This window comes from Eleutherodactylus coqui, chromosome 2 (assembly GCF_035609145.1).
Source record: "Eleutherodactylus coqui strain aEleCoq1 chromosome 2, aEleCoq1.hap1, whole genome shotgun sequence".
NCBI classification, from domain to species: Eukaryota; Metazoa; Chordata; class Amphibia; order Anura; family Eleutherodactylidae; genus Eleutherodactylus; species Eleutherodactylus coqui.
Window position 1 is genome coordinate 190,317,923 of NC_089838.1, and position 20,505 is coordinate 190,338,427.

The window sequence follows — 20,505 nt, forward strand, 5'->3', positions numbered from 1 at the left end:
TCTCGTAACATTGCATGAGTGAAAACATCGCAAATGGAAATGAAACCATTGAAAAGCATAGGTTTCATAATTCTGCGTTTCACTCACTCTCGCATTGCATGAAAATCGCAAATGTGAAGGCAGCCTCAGTGTACGTGCTGCCAGTGGCTGCTGTGGTTCCATTGGATTTTTCTTTTTGGCTCAAAAATCAAGAAACATAATCTGGTTGGGCGTTTATACGGACTAAGTGAATAATTCTATCTTTGCCGACTCCACCCACCATGCAGATATTTCCACTAATATATAAATGTACATATATTTTGCTTTGGCTAACCACTTTAACAAAAAAAGTAACTGTAATCTACAGCACCTTATATCATTATTGTGGTCTTATGTATCTTAGGCCGGATTCATATATTGAACCTGCATTTTAGTGTTCACATGGCAGAATTTTCATGCAGATTTTGGTGTATATAGAATCGACCCACAAATCGTATCCCATTGATTTCAATGAATTCATGAATGGGTGAGTGCTGCCTCTGATTGGCTGAGTGCTGGGACCAATCAGAGACAGCTCTCAGCTGTCATTCAATAGCTCAAAGCTTCCTTTGATTGGTGCCAGCACTCAGCCAATCAGAGGCAGCACTCAGTCACCCATTCATGAATTCATGAATGGATGAGTGCTGCCTCTGATTGGCTGAGCGCAGGGACCAATCAGAGACAGCTCTCAGCTGTCATTCAATAGCTGAGAGCTGCCTCTGATTGGTCACAGTGCTCAACCAATCAAAAGCAGCCCTGTTACCATGCAGGGCGGCGCTGGGTCCCGCGGCCGTCGCGCGCCACTCCGGTGTTGGCTCCGGCGTCCCGGACCTCTGCAGTCGGGGCTCTCCCGGTGGCATGGGGCAGCCAGCATGCGGTGGCGTGGGCGTGTCCGCCCGTAGGGTGCCGCCCGCTCTCCCCCACCTTCCTTATGCAACAGTGGGAGAGTCGGCTCCTTCAACTCTCTGCCCCTGAGCGGAGGCTTGAAGTTAAAAGGCTGGCAGTGACCTGAGCTCACTGCCAGTTATTGGTTCTGTTAGCCACTAGTTAGTCTGTCTGCAGCGAGTCTCAGCAGCTCCTAGTTTGCTAGTCAGCTTCCTCCAGCCTGTCTTTGCTCAGTCTTTGTTTTGTTGGTCTGTTCCACCTGCCTCTTCTGTCGGCACTCTGTCCCCCATTATTTAGTTCCATCTAGGTAGTCGCCAGATCTTCCCGCACAGTGGGGTGCGGGAAGATCAGGGCACCCCACCTGGCGCTCGGGGGGCAGAGTGCCGTAACAAGCCCATTCAGCATAAATACTCCTCACAGCAGTGCAGGAGAAGAGCCGGCTGGACGCGGCGGAGCCCCGGCAGCTGAAGAAAGGTGAGCATAGATTTTTTTAATTTCTTTCACCATTTTTTTTGTTTTTCAGGAAAGGGCTTACATTTAAAGCCCTTTCCTGAAAGACAGTTACAGGATGCCGACAGCTGGATCCCCTACCGCAGCTGTCATCTGTTCCAGCTGTGGTAGGGAATTCTTTATTCCCGGCAGGGATGAAGAATTCCTTTGCTGCATCTGTCACAGATGTGGCAGGTGCAGCAAGGAATTCTTCCTCAAGGGGATGAAGGAAACATCTGCCGCATGCGGCAGATGTGTTTTTCATCCCTGCGGGGACACGGCAGTGGCGGACAGGTAGGTTTTTTTTTTTACACTAAAATTCTTGTTTTCAGGAAAGAGCTTATATGTAAAGCTATTCCCTGAAAAACAATTCAGGAGTGCCGGCAGACCATTGTTTTTAATGGAACCATTGAAGACAATACGTTCATTCCTTATGGTGCATGCATGTCCTACCTTTACAAGCACGCACCTGTAAAACATGGACATGTGCACACACCATAGGGAATGCATTGTTTCTAATAGCAGCGTGTTTTTGTGCGCGCGTATGCACGCACAAGAACACGCTCGTGTGAAGCCACCCTAAATCTGTCGTGGAAAATAAAAGAAGTGAGATATCAGGGAAGCTGTGTCATTGGCTACATGTAGAGTAACCCCATCGAATAGGGCTAATTGGTGGCAGAAATACAGGGGCTTTTTCCAATGGGAAAATTAGCTATTTCGACATGACCAAAGTATTCTAGTGATTTAAGTTTGGTTCAGTAGATTCGCCAGAGCTCTGAGTAATGTGGCCACGATACAGTACATTTACTGAAATGGGCCTAAAGCTTCTCCAGTTGTCTAGAGGCACACAGATAATTTGACACATATGACCATAGAAAGATGTATGACCATGGAAGGAACAATAGTCATGATAAATGTATTGTTAGTGACATTTTTTAGTAATGCCTGTAAAGCTGTCATTGGTCTGTCATGATATTCCTACCAGGAAAATTGACACAGTAAGGTGAGGGCCACCAAAAGGCAGGGAGCAACAGAGAATATACTTTATTGATTGAAAGATGGGAGATTTCCCAGGAAAATTGACACAGTAAGGTGAGGGCCACCAAAAGACAGGGAGCAACAGAGAATATACTTTATTGATTGAAAGATGGGAGATTTCCCTATTTGTTGGGATGGCATAAGAGGTGCTGAAATCTCTTTATAAATAGTTTGTATTAAATCACTTTGACAGTTTTTCATGCACAAGTCAGAATGAGTGGACTTGTAAATGGGTACTGACAGCCGGGCATATGTCACAGAGATGTCTCTGAAGTCACAACTGTTCAGCATGATGTGTGTAAGTGAAAACATACAGCACTTACTGTACTGAGAAATGTACAAGACTGAATCAGAGCTACTACTATCAGCACAGGTCCAAGGAGGCAAACAGATCTTGGGAAGTTTGTGATACTTTTTATTAACCCAACATGACAGTTATTTACACAAGTTGTCACATACAAGATCGGAAACTGCTCTGCATCATGTTACTCAGCGCAAGGGGAAGGAAATGAAATACGCTTCAAATCCCAACAGCATCTATTAGGAAATATCTGCCTTTCCCATAAATCTTTTATTAAATTTACTATGCTCTGAAATCAAACAGGAAATTACATGATCCTCTGCAGGTTCAGGCCATAGCTCGCGAAGAAAGCAGTGATTTGGGGATACTGCTGTAGATTTGTAAAGCTATATGCTATTTTCTTTTTTAGAGTCAAAGGGAAGTTAGAAAGAGAAGAGCAGATGCAACCCAAAAAAAATAAACTGCAAGGATCCTCCAGAGGGGAACTTGGTGTACTCTATTCCATTACATAGAAACACTTGGCGTGTCGTAAATAATCATATAGTTTATGCATATGGTTGACACATAGAGGGAGATGTTTTACAGCAGATGCTGCCAGTTGCTAAGCTGGTATCTGTAGGGCTTTTATGAAGGTATGAAATCCACTCCCTTGCCTGACAACTGTGTATGTCCAAATCTGCTTATATTACACTTATATTACAGCTATTTAACCCTGTAGCTGCACTCCATTGTTTGTGCTGTTAATTAAAGGAAAACTCAATTTATGCACTAAATTCAGGATTCTCCTGTGTCAGCATTTCCCATAAACAGGGCATTGTGGAAGCTCAGATGACAGTTATAGTTAGGGCCTTTTTACATGACCAGTGAGCAGGTAGAAGCATTCTTTTGCCTGACCATTGAGCCCTGTAAGGCTGCAACTAGAGATGAGCAAGCGTACTCGCTAAGGGCAAATACTCGAACGAGTAGTGCCTTTTGCGAATACTAGCCCGCTTGTCTCTAAAGATTCGGGTGCCGGCGAGGGTGAGCGGTGAGTTGCGGGAGTGAGCAGGGGGTAGCGGGGGGAAGAGAGAGAGAGAGATCTCCCCTCCGTTCCTCCCCGCTCTCCCCTGCCTCTCCCCGTCCCCCACAGGCACCCGAATTTTTTGAGACGAGCAGGCAGGTACTCGCAAAAGGCACTACTCGCTCGAGTATTTGCCCTTAGCGAGTACGCTCGCTCATCTCTAGCTGCAACGGATCAGTTAAAGAATAGGCAGTTTGTTCATTGGTTGATCACATTTTTTGTGCAGCCAGAAGAATCAATGTTGTCAGCAGCACATCCCCCTTTGTAAATGGGGAATGTGGTGCTGACAGTGATGAAACGATTCAGGGGACAATTACTTGTATGTACGATTGTTCATCCCTCGTAATTCTGAACTGGGTAAAGAATGATGATATTGGTGATCGGCGCTCATTATCCGACTCACATCAAGCCATTTAAAAAGACCCTTGTGGCTCCTTCACACTGGCGATCACGATATCGCTGCGGCAAAATCACAACTTTTTTCCCGTGATTTTTAAGTGTCAGTGCTGCTTTTTCTCATTAAAACATTGCTGCCGCTCACAATTTTCTCGCACAACAATCAATAGGACTTTCTGATTTTAAAAACACATTGCATAAAGATTGCAAGTTTGTGCTTTACGATGTAATAAAAACAAGGCCCTATAGGGAAACATGGGAGATTAAAAAATCGCACATCGCAGAAAAAAAAGAACATCCAGTGATTTTTTTTCTTCTTGCAACATCACAAGTGAAAACATTGCGAATGTGAAGGAAACCATTGTAAATCATTGGTTTTAGAGTTAAGCGTTTTACTCTCCCTCACATTGTGCGAAAATAACACGATTTTCTTGCCAGTGTGAAGATGCACTTAGTGCGCCTTCACAGTGGCGATACAATTGTGGTAGATTTGTGAGTCACGAGATGCACAAATCTCACACAAATATGAAACCCATTCTTTTAAACGGGTTTATTCATATTTACGATGGTTTCCTGCAGAGCACCTCGTTGCGATGCAGAAAACAAATCACAGCATGTGTTTCCTTTTGGCGATATTGCCAATTGTACTCAATGGGGCCGGTGGCAGCAGCCAATTGAAACCAATTGGAGAACATCACGATCCCCTGCTGCAGCTGTGATAGCTACAGCAGGGAATTCCTTCAGCGATCATCTCCCATTGATTTCAATGGGGCCTGCTGCGATTTGTTTTCTGCATCGTAACGTGGTGCTATGCAGGAAAACATTGCAGATATGAATGAACGCATTCAGAAGAATGGGTTTCATTTTTGTGCAAGATTTGTGCACACAAATCTTGCACAATTTTATTGCCAGTGTGACAGGTGCGGCAGGATGACGGGAGTCCCTGCAGTGATGCAAGGTTGTTTTCTAATGAAAACACCTTGCATGCAGGGGTTTCCACAGGTTTTCAATGGGAGAAAATTGCTATCTCCTGCCGCGGCTGTGACAGCTGCGGCAGGAGATTCCTTCAGCCCAGGTGGGATGAGACGCTGCTTCCCTGTGAACCCACCTCACATCCAGCTCTTTTCAGAAGGGTTGGGAGGGCAATATTGGGCCATGAATCACAGCACGATAACACTCTTGCCAGTGTGCAGGAGCCCTTAGAGTTACTGTAAGCAGTTATTCTGTTGATGTGGATCCAAGAGGAGAGCAGCTGATTTTGTAATTTCACTTGTATTTGTGAATGGTGATAAAAACATTATGTAGCTAAAAATCTGCGCAAGATTAGTCAGATAAATATTTAGAAAAGAGGTTATTTCTTTGCGTAGATTTTAACTGAAATGTTGAAAAGTAGAATTTCCTTATAATTAGGGCTCCTGCCCACAGACGGATATTTACTGTGGAGTCTGCGGCGGGCGTCCGCACTGCAGATCCACAGCCTATAGCACTAATAGCATAATATGGGAAACGGATTCTTCCTACACACTTACGGAAACCAAGTGTGGCTTCAGTAAGGGTAGGAAAAATCGCAGCATGCTTCATTTTTCTGTGCGGACGGCTTCCATTGACTTCAATATAAGCCGTCCAATCCGCGGCTCTTTAGACACAATGGAGAACAAAGGGCAACAGCTGTATGCAGAAGACAAGCGGGGACACCCCACTTGTCTTCTGCATCCTCCGCTGGCAGCGCAAGGTGATCGTTGATCTTGAGAGATCATCTTGCTCTGTAAATGACGCGATTATCGCTCAAAAGTCGTTGTGTCTAAATGGGCCTTTACCCCTCCGCTGCTGTCGGGATCCAGCACTGCAGTCCCGCTGTGGTCTTGGTGTTTGTTGTGACAGCGGCCGTCACTGGAAGTCAGATGACTGCTGCAGCCAATCAGAGGCTAGACTAGTATGATAACTAGAGTGTATTGTCAAACGTCCGTAATATGGATCCGTAGTACTGTGTTATAGGTTACATTACAACCTCATGTCATCAGTATTTCATCATTATTTGTTCAGTATTTGCCTCTGTATACTTATTTTCTACTAGAGGTATAGTTTACCAACTTATGGAATCTGCAATTTCTTTTCATACCCAAACCTGGGTTTCCTGGACTTAATGCCCTCCCATTGATTGTCAGGTCTTACAAAGAAATGGCCCACTGGGCTGGAGTAAAAGCTATTTCTAGTATAGAGAGGAGATAAATTGGGAAGATAATCAGATGTCAATCAATATTTTAGATTTTGTTATAAATCATTAACATCTCTGTAAGACTCCTATGCCTGCAGCTTAGAAAATCTGTAAATGATTTGCTCACATTTCCCGAAATCTTAGGCACTGACTAATATTGGCATGTATTCGTCCACTAGATGGCACTGTGTAATTGCAGGTAAATCTAGCTGACTAGCGAGTGTTTGCCCTGTAAGTATATGGTCTTCGTGCATCATTACATTTAATTATGGACCTGAATAAAAATAATCCAGGCATTAGTCACACTTAACCAACTCACTGAGACGTGTGTATACTTAGACGTGTTTCATCTAATACACTTGTACAAATATTTCCAGACCCCTGTGTTGACTCATTAGTAAAGGTGGGATTATCAATGGAAAATGTACAAATACGACCGTATTTATATGGGCAATTTTCACACGCCGTTTCTGTGTGTTGCAAGATGCCCAGAAATCAAATGTGAGGACCCATTGTTTTAAATGGGTATACTTACATGGGCAATTTTTCTCTGGCAGCCGAGCATGAAGAACCGCAGCATGTCCTAATTTTTGAGAGATATCTTACATTATTTTCTATGGGATCAAAAAAGAATCTCATCATAATCGCCTGCAATTTCTATGCAAGTGCAATTTTTCCTATTGAAACAACATGGGTTTTCACAAGTCAGGAAGGTATTTTTTTCCCCTAAAGGAGGAAAATTGGCTTCTACCTCATTGGTTTTTTTTTTGCCTTCCTCTGGATCAACATCGAGAGGGGGAAGGGGAGGGGGTCAGAGGGTAATTGGCTGAATATGTCTTTTTTCAGCCTTACATACTATGTTCCTATGAGTGTAACATAGTAACAAAATGCATCACACTCACAGGTAAAATCGCAGATTTGCAGGTGTGATAACCAGTTTCTCAGGACTTCTTCACACGGGTGTCTACGCAACTGCGCTCACGGCTACGGAGCGTAGTTGCGCATAAACAGGGTAAAAATCTTCTTTTTTTACCTTTCAAACTGTGCACTATTCTGTATGAGTTTGAAAAAAAAATGCGGGAAGCTAAGTCATGCCCTATCTTTCTCGCACATAGAATTAACTGTATGCGACAAAGACAGGGCAAGTCTTATCTTATCTCGCCCGTACTATTAACGCCTGAGAATCCTAGTGGAAACAAAACCATTGAGATCAGTGGTTTCGATGCGCCCTGTTATACGGCCACATAATGGGACTAAATCACGCCCATCTGTATAAGCCCTCAGGCTGATATCGCACTCAACAAAGGGGTGCATTCACACAGGTGAGTGCGATATCAGTCCTGAGAAACTAAGAGCACTATCACACTAGTAAACCTGTAAATCGGTGCATGCGATTTTCAATAGTAAAGATAGAAAAATCGCATTGCACTCGCATAAAACTTCTATTTACATGTGACTTCAATGCGATTTTTTTTTAGGTTCCCATGAGAAATAGTGGGCCATGCTTAAACAAGCATCGCCCAAAAATAAGACATGCTGTGATTTTTCAATCTCAACCATCCGCTCTTTGGAAAAAAAAGGTTTAAATTAGTGTGATCTTTCCACATGCGAGTTCTGTCCATATCACTATCGGACAGAACTCACGGGGGAATTTTGCCCGTGTGAATACACCCCTATACATATAATTATATTATCACACAGGCTGGATTACTGTTGCGCACCATCCTGCATTAATGAATCATGGCTGTAATATTTCACAGATTACTAGTTTTTGTGCATAGTTATGGCCACTTCTAAAATTCCAGCCCCTTCTAATAAAATGTTTCCTGGCCTCTTATCTGGAAATCTCTCCTCTATATAGGAACATAAGAGATCCTGCCCCTATATTGTTGGTCAGTGGACAATATCCAATTTTGACAAGTAGGTCAGTAGAAGTCTATTGTGCCTACTGGAGCCCATGAGCCCTCTCTGAAAGGTGAATGTGGATGATGTCAATGCTATGCACAGTACATAGGATGGTAACAGTAGAATTGGACATGGAAACCTGTGGGTGCAGCAAAAGACAAGATAATCCTTCACATAGCAGCATGCTACCATAGTCTAATAAGGTTTTCTATCAATGGTGGCAGCTCTTCATACTGAACGTACAGTCCTAGAATAGAAGAGTATTTATAACATACCAGATACATTATATAATGGGGAAGTTGTCAGATCAACTGGGCAAGGAACACTCAGTAATAAGGTGTGCCAGCCTGCGAACTGTGCCACCCTGAAAGAAAATACACACCTATCTATCTACTGCATCTCATATCTATCTATCTATCTATCTATCTATCTATCTATCTATCTATCTATCTATCTATCTATCTATCTATCTATCTATCTATCTATCTATCTATCTCATGTTAAATCTATCCATGTCTCTCTATCGCATATATGTAATAATTTAGGGTTTTTTTAGTCCTGAAAAATCTTACTGATTTTCAAGCAATTTTTTGGCATTTCTTTGATTTTTCCATGTGATTTTCATCCATTTTACATCTAATTTTTACGTGTGTAAAAAACGCATAACGGGCAAAATGATGTAATTAAAGATTCTACACTCTTTTTTTATGGTTACCATGGTTACATATAATAAAAATGGATCGCAATCGCATTAAACTAATGCAATCTGTTTTTTAAAATCATACCTCACAACAAAATAGAAGGTATTGTGCTTTACTTCATTTGTAGTCCATACTGGAGCAGTTCATCCGATTTAAATAATCGCGGTGGGAATAAAACCATTTCCAATCATCTTCCCGTCTGAATGCTGGTTTGTGTGCCTGCACCCTGCCTTCCACCTTGTACACCTCAGACACCTGTGCTTGTATTCTACACAGTGATTGACTTGCAACTTTCCTGTGAAAGAAGAGTGAGGAAAGGAGTGGAGAGGGTAAGGAATGGGCACGCAGTGGGCACCTCCAGCCAGTCCCCAGTGGGTGCCGGGTGGCAGCAGTCTCACTGCTGTGCTATGAGTAGTCATGGGTGGAGTAGAGGCGGCTCATAAACAATTTTTAATTGGCTAGTAAGAAATTTTGCAACTGCTGCAAAGGTCAATGAAGGAGTTGTCTGCACAGTGTGGAGCACACGGGAGGATGCCATGTTGGAGTGACTCTGCACTGCCACACCGGAACGGTAAGACACGGGGAACTTGGGAGAAGTGCCCGCTGTGCCCACAGGACGGCTGGCACCGGCTCCCGCGGGCACGTCGTGAGGAGTTGGAGGCGGCAGCAGCCACCCGCCGCCGCCACCGCGGACAATGTTATGTGCTGGGAAAAAACGCGCCCGGAGCAGCCAGGTGCCCGCTTTCACTTTCATTTGTTACCCCCTCCGGTCCGGTAGCGAATGAAACCCCAACGGGGACCGGGGGGAGGCCGGGGGCATTTTTTCCCCAGGAAGACTTGTGGGTGTACGTGTGGTGCGGGGTGCTGGCAGCCGACCAACTTCTGGCGCTACACATGAAACTGGCACTGCCACGGCCTGATTGTCATCACACCCGTGCTACACGACATGTGCCCGATATACTCGTGTAGTAGAGCTGAGTATGTCATGGAACTGCGTCTGTGTAGCTTGCAGTACTGTGCCAGATGAGAACCTCAGCTCTGCTACATGTGACAAGCCCAGCTCTGCTACATGTGACAAGCCCAGCTCTGCTACATGTGAGAAGCCTGTTTGTGTAATAATATGTTTAGAGACATTTATTATATAATAGCTCTGTTACAGATTTTGCATTGGAGCCCAGCAGCTTCAGGCTCAGAGGTAATAGACTACTAGTGTAATATTGTCATATATGACACCTCTGAGCCGGAAGCTGCTGGGCTCCAATGCAAAATCTGTAACAGAGCCCCCCACCTGGTATCCTTCCATATGATACTGGTCTGTTCATATGAAGAGTGACCTTATGAAGCCCTAAGGGGGGCTTCACACAAAGCATATTTTAGAGAAAGTACTTGAGTTTTTGATGTAGTTTTTGGAGCCAGAGTCAGAAGTGGATCCAGCAGGAAGGAGAAGTTCTCACCTTATAGTTCTTCTTCTCCTTTAATGCACTTCCTATTTTGGCTCAAAAAGTGCATCAAAAACTGCAAGTGCATTTTCCCCAAACTGCTGTGTGTGAAGCCCCTCTTAGGGATTCTTCGTAGGAGAGGGAATATTCTGCACCAAAACCTGCATTGCTAACTGCGGATTGTGATGCAGAATTGTCAGCAGGATTCTGCTATTTTCAATTCCGCACCGAAATCCGGACGTTAGCAGTGCAGATTTTGGTTCTGGATATTCGACAGGAGGGCATGCCCAACAACGCTGTTGCAGAATATTCTATCCAGCGTAAAAGGTCCCTTAGGAATATCCAGCACCAAAATCCGCACTACTAACGTGCGGATTTTGATGCAGAATTAAAAATGGCGGAATTCTGCCAACAAGTCCGCATTCAGACATGCAGATTGTGTTGCGGAGTTCCGCTATGTCAAATTCCGCAACATTGTTTCAGAATAATTCCACCTGTGTAAAAAACTCCAGGCCCCTGGGGCAACCACATCCTCTGCACCCATTATAGTTACACCCCTGAGATGGTGAACAGTTTTTGGAGGAGTAGTGTGTGAGCTTTGTAGGTCACTCCGTCTGAGACGTCCGGATATGGAGAGGTTAAACACTAATCTTGTTAGGAATAATCCAGGGATTTTCAATGCAGCCTTCAGGGATGTGGATCTATGCAAAGTGGGAAGGTTTAACCCTGCAGCCTCTGAGCTAGAACAACCACTGATCATCACGTTGGAATGCCATGCTGCTACTTGTAGTTCTATAGTGTATGGTGGAGGGAGTTATAGAGTGCTCACACTTGTCATCTGATACCCTCATTATAAAGAGATCATGTCTTGTGTGGAGCATGGCACTCACATGGCTGTGGGTGGCATAAGGGACGGAGCTGTGTGTGCCATGGCTCCCTGTAGGGCAGCGGTTAATTAGTCCCTGGGCAGCCCTTGTGCTGTGTGCAGTGCACACAATATTAACCCTCTGATAGCAGGTGCTGGCAGAATGCTGCCACAGACTAGTACGCATGTGCAGAGCTGCTGACACAGCACATGACAGGCACAGTTTCTCTTGTTTAGTAGGAGTACAATGTAGCATAGGCGGCCTTGAGTAATGAGCTTACAAGCAAACATTGTGCTTTGTGCCTATCTCAGCCAGCATAGCCCCTGTGCCCAGAGTAAGCTGAAGGTGACATGGTAATGGCATTCTAGTGTTATTTGTGTGCTGCTTGGAATGTTTGCCCTCTATGTCTAGCTTATGTTGCTGTTGTTCTGTGGCCTTGTTGTGTGCTTTTATATGAAGCTAACCTTGTGCTGTGCCCTATAAAGCCTTGTGCGGTCATTTTATGATAACCAATTAGGGGAATATTCACACAAACAATTAGGGCGCCTAGCCACTTGCGATTTTTTTTTTCCTTTGCGTTTTTTCTGAAGAGCAATTAGGATAGAATGTGTTCTTGTCCATTTGCGGTTTTTTTTTCGGTCTGTTGTAATTTTTAACATAGGAACTGTCAGTTGCATATGTGTCCTTATTTTTCTCTTAATGCACCCATGAATGTCAATGGAAATTAATGGAAAAGGCGCGAAAAAGCCGTGAAAAACACTGCGTTTTTCACGCACGAAAATCGCAAACGCAAGTGGGTAGGCGCCCTTATTCTGTCTGTAAAATCAGACCAAAATCGGATAGAAATAAAGTGCGTTATTTCATATTTACACTTGTGATATATATATATATTAGTCAGGCAAACAATGTCCTATTTTGTTACGGTTTTTGGATGAAAATTGCCTATTCAAGTCCATGGGTGCAGTTAATAAATGTAGTGCATTCATTTGATGTGATTGCAATCCGGTTTTATCGCATGTAACCATGGTAACCCTAAAAAGTGTGCAGAACCTTTAATAACAACATTTGGACCATCATGTGTTATTTCTGCTAAGTGGAAAAATAGTAAAAATGCATAAAAATTATGTGAAAATTGCGCAAAAAATCTGTTCGATTTTTCAGGACTAACATAAATGTACATGTGAATATACCCTAAGGGTGCTTTCCGTGGGACGGAATGTGGAATATCAAATCCTGGAATTCCACATCAAAATCCACACATTAGCCATTCGAATTTTGGTACTGAATATTCCGTCCGGTGTGAGAGCGCCCTGAGGCTCCATTCACACAGGGCAGTTCAGTTGCAATAAAAACCGCACCAAAAAGTGCATTGGTGAAACCATGCGTGTTTTTACAACATTTGTAGTAAAATTGCACGCAGTTTTACAAATACAATTTTTGGTGCTGCTTTTATTGCAGCCGAACTGCCCTGTGTGGATGGAGCCTTATAGTGCAACATTATTTCCAATACCTCTACATATAGATGGCTATGGATATATAGACAGACATGCCACTTGGTCCCAGCCGTTGAATCAAGTAGTAACACTTTTGTAAGTCGTTCTATAATATCTTTTGTTACATAGATGCGGTAATATTATTGTGTATGATATAATGCTATTGGAGTAATATAGGGACACGAATAATAACCCCATTTATACATACAGTCTGCGGAGTTGCAGATTACCAAACTTTACGGCGTTTTTCATATGTGAGTAGGTTTGTGGGGAGTAGACCTTAAAACGGAGCTATTGTTAATCTATAGGGCTAATCCTAATCAGATTTTCTACAGATCAGTATTTGCCCAGTAGAAAATAATACAAATACGGAGGCAAATTGCTGACATATGGATGTAATATCATTCAAAACACGGATCCGTATTACGGATGTGTTTTTCTTCCTAAGGTACAATAAGTAACTGGAACCTTCTCTGCTCTATAGAATAAACGTTTATGGTATGAAGCGGCGATGGTATCATATGTTCACAAGGCATACTGTGCGTAAATTATTACTATGTGCTAATTATGTGTAGTCGATTTCAAAAATATTAGTTGCAACAGAATGAGATGATTTTATGTTCAGTCCTGAATTCAGCTATTTATGGGACTACAGTTCGCAGTGATTGACAGCAGTTGCTGAATTCTTCTTCTACTGGTTTCCAATATAATATGGGGAGTATTTGTGCATTTTGAGATAGATAGATAGATAGATAGATAGATATGAGATAGATAGATATGAGTTAGATAGATGATAGATAGATAGGAAGATCTACAGAACATGAAGGGTTTGTGCTATAGTGAGAAGGGCCATAAAGAGAATGTAATGGTGGTTGAAGTACAAGTCTGGGAAAGTGATAGTGACAGGTGTGTGTTGTATCTCTCTGATAACCCCATTGATGTGTGGTGTTGCTGCAGTGTCTGGCATAGCAGAGCTGGACTTTATTGCACAAGCAACTAGCATTGTGCACTCAAGTAGAGCTCTGGATCATCAGCCTTCCCACCACTAGCATTTCAGCAGCTCACAAAAGCTCTAGTGAAAGTGTCGAGTGGTTGGCATGTGAATAGAGCATGCCACATCCCCTGGCATTCCTCAAGCACAGTGAAGTAGGTCATTGATGCCCCCAGCACACCTGCCCCCTCCCCTATTACTGTGGAGCAATGCACAATCACTATTGTAGGGAGTGTGATGTAGCAGAGGAGCAGGGTGACCTCCTCCACTGACGTGTGCGCTGACGAGCACGGAATTAAGTGGAGGGCCCATCGGGGGGAGAGAGGGAGGAGGTGGGGGAGAGACAGCCGAGAGCCTTCACTCCGCAGCTTGTCAGCACCAGACCTGCTTCCCCGCATGGATCTATGACAGCGGAGCTCTCCCACCTTGGATTATTGCACTTGTTGTCTTGTTCCGGAGTATTTGGGATTAGCAGAGGTGATTACTCCATAGCGATCAGTGGTGTGCGGGGCTTCTGCACTGGCTTCTATGAAGGATGGGGCTTTGATTGACAGCGCTGGAGATGATTCTGGTTACCTGGAGATCTACTCGCTGATCCGAGTGGTTTGTTGTATAGGTGCACTTGTGGATCGCCAGTGGATGGCAGGAGGAGTTGCAGAGCAATGCATTGGCTTGTCACATGTCAAATGCCAACCACTTCTCTTATCCCAGGTACCATCAGCTATACCTCTGCTAGTTTGTTAACTTTAGTAGCTGATTGCTCTAAGATCTGCTCACAACATGATGCTATCTAGGTTATGTCAGACAGTTTTAGTGGAAATACATGATTAGTTCATAATGATGCCAAGATTCATTGCTGGAACATTCCTTGCTATAGAGATGCATCAATCAATGAAATGTATCCTGCTGAGTTGCTTTTTTATTGTGCACTGGAATAAAGTCATAACTAGCCTTCATTTTTTAGGGTGAAGTACACCTGCATTAGTCACATGGTCATTTTCCACTTTTACTATAAAGGTGGGCATGTTTTATGGTGTAAAGGGGGAATGTGCAGGAAGTTTATCGTGAAATTATAAAAAATAATTACTTTAAAAATTAATGCTAGCAAGAATTGGAACTGGCAATAGCTCAGCACAGAGTTTGAGAGGTTGCACCCTGCTTCATGATAATTTGGCCACAGGGTGGAGCTGTTCTAGTTTTGTGAACTTCAGAATGTGATCTTTTGGAGTGATACAGTTTTGGCTTTTGTGCTGATACATTAACAGAGTAGTCATCATATCTGTTGTCATCAGTGGTTATTCCTATTTCCTTTAAGATTATTGTGCCTCTAAAGGCCCTTTTACAAGGCAAGATAATTTGGAACAAGTATGTGACCAGCGGTGATGTAGTGATTTTATATGGATTTACAATGAACAATAATTGGGTAGTTTCGCTCGTTCATTCAAACATAGCCCCGCCTCTAGTCATCTGCCACTACAGTCTATCCTGGAAATCATATGACACCTGTTTATACTGCACAAAGCAATGGCAGATATATAATGATTTTTAGGTTCACATGAATTATCTAATTGGCAATAATCTAGCAATTTATTGCTGATCGTTCATTCGCTGCACACATTTACATTTAGATTATTGTGCAAACCATTCGATCTAGCAACTACTTGCACAATAAAAGGGCCTTTAGACTTTATTCATATCTGAACTAGATATCATTTTGTTTGCTGGTTATTTGTGGCCATCCATGTTGTTGTTCAGTGCTTGACAATATAACAAGACCTATTTTATATCTAGATTATAATGTAAATGTATGAAAAAAATGTCGAGTTCTGTCCACCATGATCGCTCTACATCCTACATAGGTGTCAATATACTAGTTTTAATATGGGTGTTACATTCCAAGTTTCAATCTCAGTAATTTTGAGGTCATCTTGGTTGGGATTGGTTGAGGGAGGCATGGTTTTGAATGTCTTCATCTTGTACATTATGTATGATACATATTGCTTTATGGGTATTGTCTATGGAGATGTAGCTTTTCATGTACTTGCAACATATTATATTTTATAGTGTGACATTGTGTTCCTGCTATTTGCAGTTCAACCTCATACAAAACACCAGGAATTATGTAATGCATTACACAATCTTTAGAGGGTGTATGCAGTAGATAATGTGCACCTGTCCTTGTAAACCAAGCAATGCTTCCTGTTTACGTCATGTTGACTTTTAATCTTATTTGTTAAACAGTATAACCATTTGTACATAAACAGCCTGCCCTTAGAGATCACGTGGTTGGAAAGACTACAAGGATCTCAGAGTACAATACGGTAGTTGACACATAAGACATTATACTTAGTGGGTCTGCATATTACCCAATGCCCAACCCTTGCCAGTCCTTTCCCACTCATTGTTCTTTCTTCTTTCAATTTGTATTACCATTATTTAAAAAAAACAACATTGAACTACAGACTGGACTGGTTTTCCATTTGGTCAGGGAATATGAATTTCACAGTTTCGATTTTCATAGCAAACTGTCCTTTTTTGTTGAAACATACAGTAGTTTTAGTCATGTTTCCAGATCCACTCCTACATACGTCAGCATATATTTTACAGAAGGAATAATGATTTGCCCTATGTATAGACTTTTCTTGTATGTATGAAGTAGAGCTTTACTGGAGTTTGGGAGTACTTCTGTGGCTTATGTTTGAATGAAAGGGAATAGCCAATGACTACAAACTGTGAACTGGGAGCATGCTAAACATCCCTGAGTCTATTAATGGGTAGTTACTAGGAAAAGTATTGTAGTCATGTTGCTAGATCAAATATATCTTGATTATAATGTTTCCAGGAATAATTTATTTGTAAGTTGCCATTACTGTATATGCATGGATGAACTGAAAGAGAAGAATGGGGAATTTACATTTTAAGAAGTAGTACAATATACACACTTAAGATATGGATATTATGTCATTTCCTTGGTCCATCTGCCGTAGTATTGTTGTCACCCTTTGTCAATCTGTATGAATAGTAGCACTCATCTTATAAAGCCATCCAATGAAGAATCCAACTTTAAAGGAACTCTGTCATGTTAATTTTTCCCCATTATCCTATGCAAACCATAGGTGGGGGATAGGATGACAAGTTTAGGGGTGCTTTAGGTTCCACAGATCACTGCTCCCCATGGCTCCAAAGCATCTCCCTGCTAAGCTAGAGATGCTGTGCGTTCCACGGATGAGCTAGTGATGTCAATAACTAGACAAGAGACAGATTTTAGGCTGAATGAGGTGTAATGTCCAGACCAGTCCCCAGACTGTGAACTGCCCATTGGATAGCTCACACCTCATTTGCATACCAGGAAACTTATTTGCATACCTTGAGAGTGCCAATTTCAGGGCCCAGGGAGCACTGTGAGTAGAACCTGAAGCATCATTACACTTGTTATCCTTTGCCTCAGCTACTGTTAGCATAGATTTAAAGGAGACAATTAAGGTGACAGGTGTCCTTCAAGAAACTTTTGGGAAGGGGCAAAATATATCTCTATGTAGAATTTGAAATTCGCCATGCATGGTCAAATTGTTTACATGAACAATGTCATCTTTGGTCAACAGATTCTTTAACCGTTCTTTTCAGTTTTGATCAGGCAAATATTGGTATGTCAAACCAAATGCGTTAAAGTGACTCTTCAGTTTCAGGACATAATTCTGTCCCGGATCAGAGAGGGTGGGGATGTATATTGCTTTTAGTTGTTCTTTTCTGCTGTCTCTCCTATCCACTTTTTTGGGTCCCATTTTCAGTCATCCAAGATAGCTGACACAATCTTCAGACTACCTAATCCCTACAGTGCATTGCTAGTATTAAACTACTAATGTACTATATCTGCTTTCTAATTGGCTGGAGCTGCTCACGAAATCAATACTACCCAATCAAGGAGCAATGCACAGTGTGCATTAGATAGTTAGAGAATTACCTCAGCCATCTTGGACAGCTGAAAATGGGGCCTGGAATTAGTAGCTTGGAGGGGCATCAGAGAAGAACAACTGCAGGTAATATACCCCCTGTCCTGGGACAGAACTTTGTCCCCAAACCAGAGGGTCGCTTTAATACTATCATTATAATTGGCATCCGCAAATACATTAGAACACAATTGATTGAAACATTGATGCTATAAATGTATCACACTGTTACATTATTTTCATTGTATTAGTTTAAAGTCAATGTAACAATGGATTAAAAAATGTAACATCATTTTTGATGCCACAGTGTGTTCGCTTATGCTATTGATTGTTAATATAATAAGAATTTATTAGGTCGAGTTCACACTTCTGTTTGTTGAAGTGCCTTTTTTTTGCAACTGATCTAGAATTGGCCATACACATTAGAAAAAGATCAACCGATACCACTGATTCTGATTGACAGCAGGATCTGCCTATAACTGGATAAACTTTGCTAAAGCCTGGCTATCCCCAGTCATCTTGTGATACAGCATGCCTGTCCTTCCAGGTGATTTTTTCAGAATAATCTGTCATGGGTGTAGATGAGGAGCGGCACTATTTCTGGCTATTATATGACTTAATCTTCATTTATCACCAGTTTTCTCCTCTGTAGGCTAAATCTCTAATTCACATTTTCCTCTGAAGCTGTGGGTAGAGACTAGCTGCTATGATGTATTCTATACAGTGCACATGAAGAAAACAGGAGCTTCTGTTCACTAACTTGCTCTTACTCAGAAGCAACAGCATACATAGTAAATAAAATAAATCTTGTTATTTGTATAGTGCCAACTTATTCTGCAGTGCTTTCAGGTAATTAATTTATTACCCCTCCCCCCAGCAAGCTGGGTATTCATTTTACCTTGGAAGGATCGCAGGCTGAGTTAACTTTGAGCTGGCTATGTGAACCACAAAGGGATTGAATTTGCAACCTTCAGGTTGTGAGCGAGAGTTTGGGACTGCATTTCTGCTGCCTTAACACTATAGAGTAGTACTGAGCAGTATTGATGTGAATAAAGTACTTTGAGGTGCTCTCTCTGTCTCACTCTCTCAGCTTATCTTTCTCTTCTCTGTTTTCTCTCCATAGACTTCTATGGATAGCATGCATGTGTGTGTGTCTCTGCAGCTCTGCTTCTGACTTCATCATGCCTCCCCTCTCTATAGACTTCTATTAGCAGCTTGTCTGAGGTGTTTGTTTGTCTTGTGTTTTGTAACACGGATTAAGCAGTATTTCATGTGAATGAATAGATAAGGAGGGAAGGGATGGAGGAAAGCAGCCTCAGAAGTGGAGAAGGAGGCTTTCTGTTTTCTCTGAGACATATTACAAAGTTTCTCATATTTGCTTGTACTATTGATTTATGCAAAGTGTGTTTGAACAACAGTAACCATTAAACGGTAACAAAGATTGGAAATATAAGGTTTCAACATGACTGTTTTGTTCCCCTGGAGACTCCTCAGGCAGCACTCATCCCCCTCTCTATTGAAATGGGGGACATTGAGCTGGAGAGAGATTGTTGTCTTATGTGCATGGCCAACTTTAGACTAAACTCACACTTTTGTTTTTTGTTTCTGTGGCACCCAGTCTCGTGCTTTATTCTGCATCAGACTTCATCCGTCCAGTCTTGCCTTTTGTATAGGATCCATCTTCTTTTGTTTTTCTTGATCATTGATTTCATGGGGTGGAAACTGATGTCAAATTGCATCACTTTCTCAATCTATTGAGTTTTAGAGTGTCAAAAAAAAGCTTGAACTATGTGTGATTGCATTTTAATAAAGGGGAAAGAGTGATTTTCACGCTACAGTTTTTTTTCCTTGTGTTGTTTTGCTCTATATTTAAAAAAAATGAAAAAATAGAAATATAAAGGGGATCTTACAGTGTAATTGGAGGATGGGAGATATACAGGTGGATGGGATAAAATATATGGGACATGATAGGTAGATGGGAGATTAACGGAAGATGGTAAATACGACTAGATCATTCAAAAACATTGTGTATGAAAACTGAGGATGTCTCCAGGCTTGCTAAAAAGTATGGGATACATGGTGTGTATCTCCACTCACCTTATTCTCTCCCGAATCCTTGAGATCTTACTTGTCTTGAAGGCTCGAAGGGTTGCACTAACATGGAAACGACCCCCTAAAGCATATATAAGGAATCCTGTTGCATATCCATCAGTTTTTGATATCCTATATGGATGTCCTTTCTGTAGACCTCACAATCTAATGCCTTCTTTATTATCTCTCTGGAGACTATAGTAACCACACATGTAACCATTGTAATATCTACGACTGTTTATTTGTATTACTAATGTTCTACTGTGAGTCTAATAAGACTAATAGAAATAAAGGTATACCCATGCAATACAAATTCATCAGATCTGGATTGTTTAATTATTGGAACCTACAAAAACGTGACTCATAAATATCATTTGATCCAAAGAACTGAAGCAACCTAATATTGTGCTACTGTTCCTTTTTTTCGAAAGCGGAAAAAGGAGCTACTGCAGGGAAAAGTAGCTTCACCTGGTGGCCATTCAACTAATGCATAAACTGGCCAGGACTGCCAGAGCAGCTGTCTTTTCTGCCTCAAAGAAGGGGCCTGAGCTGTGGTCCACCCTCTATCACGTCCGTATGCCCTCATAGGGCTTTGGGCTCCTTCACACTTGCAATCGCGATATCACCTCAAGAAAATCACAATTTTTTTCCTGCGTTTTTTTTTAGCGTC

General features: G+C 42.1%; 1 protein-coding gene and 1 long non-coding RNA gene across 5 annotated transcripts in view; one reads left to right on the forward strand and one right to left on the reverse strand.

Annotated features, from left to right (window-relative positions):
- The window catches only part of LOC136612035 (uncharacterized), a 49,449-nt gene extending 40,210 nt beyond the window's left edge, over positions 1 to 9,239 (reverse strand). The window contains exon 1 of the long non-coding RNA XR_010790340.1: positions 9,093 to 9,239. This is a non-coding gene — a long non-coding RNA (uncharacterized lncRNA). The remainder of the gene's footprint in view (positions 1 to 9,092) is intronic.
- A 78-nt stretch (positions 9,240 to 9,317) lies between these two features.
- SFMBT2 (Scm like with four mbt domains 2) overlaps positions 9,318 to 20,505 on the forward strand; it is a 187,468-nt gene continuing 176,280 nt past the window's right edge. For 2 of the 4 annotated variants that reach the window (XM_066592100.1, XM_066592103.1), the window contains exon 1: positions 9,499 to 9,579. The gene's annotated coding sequence lies outside the window, so the exon portion shown is untranslated. Of the gene's footprint in view, positions 9,338 to 9,498; positions 9,580 to 14,136; positions 14,509 to 20,505 lie in introns of those variants that run through there. The other 2 variants (XM_066592102.1, XM_066592101.1) reach the window with 2 other exon arrangements.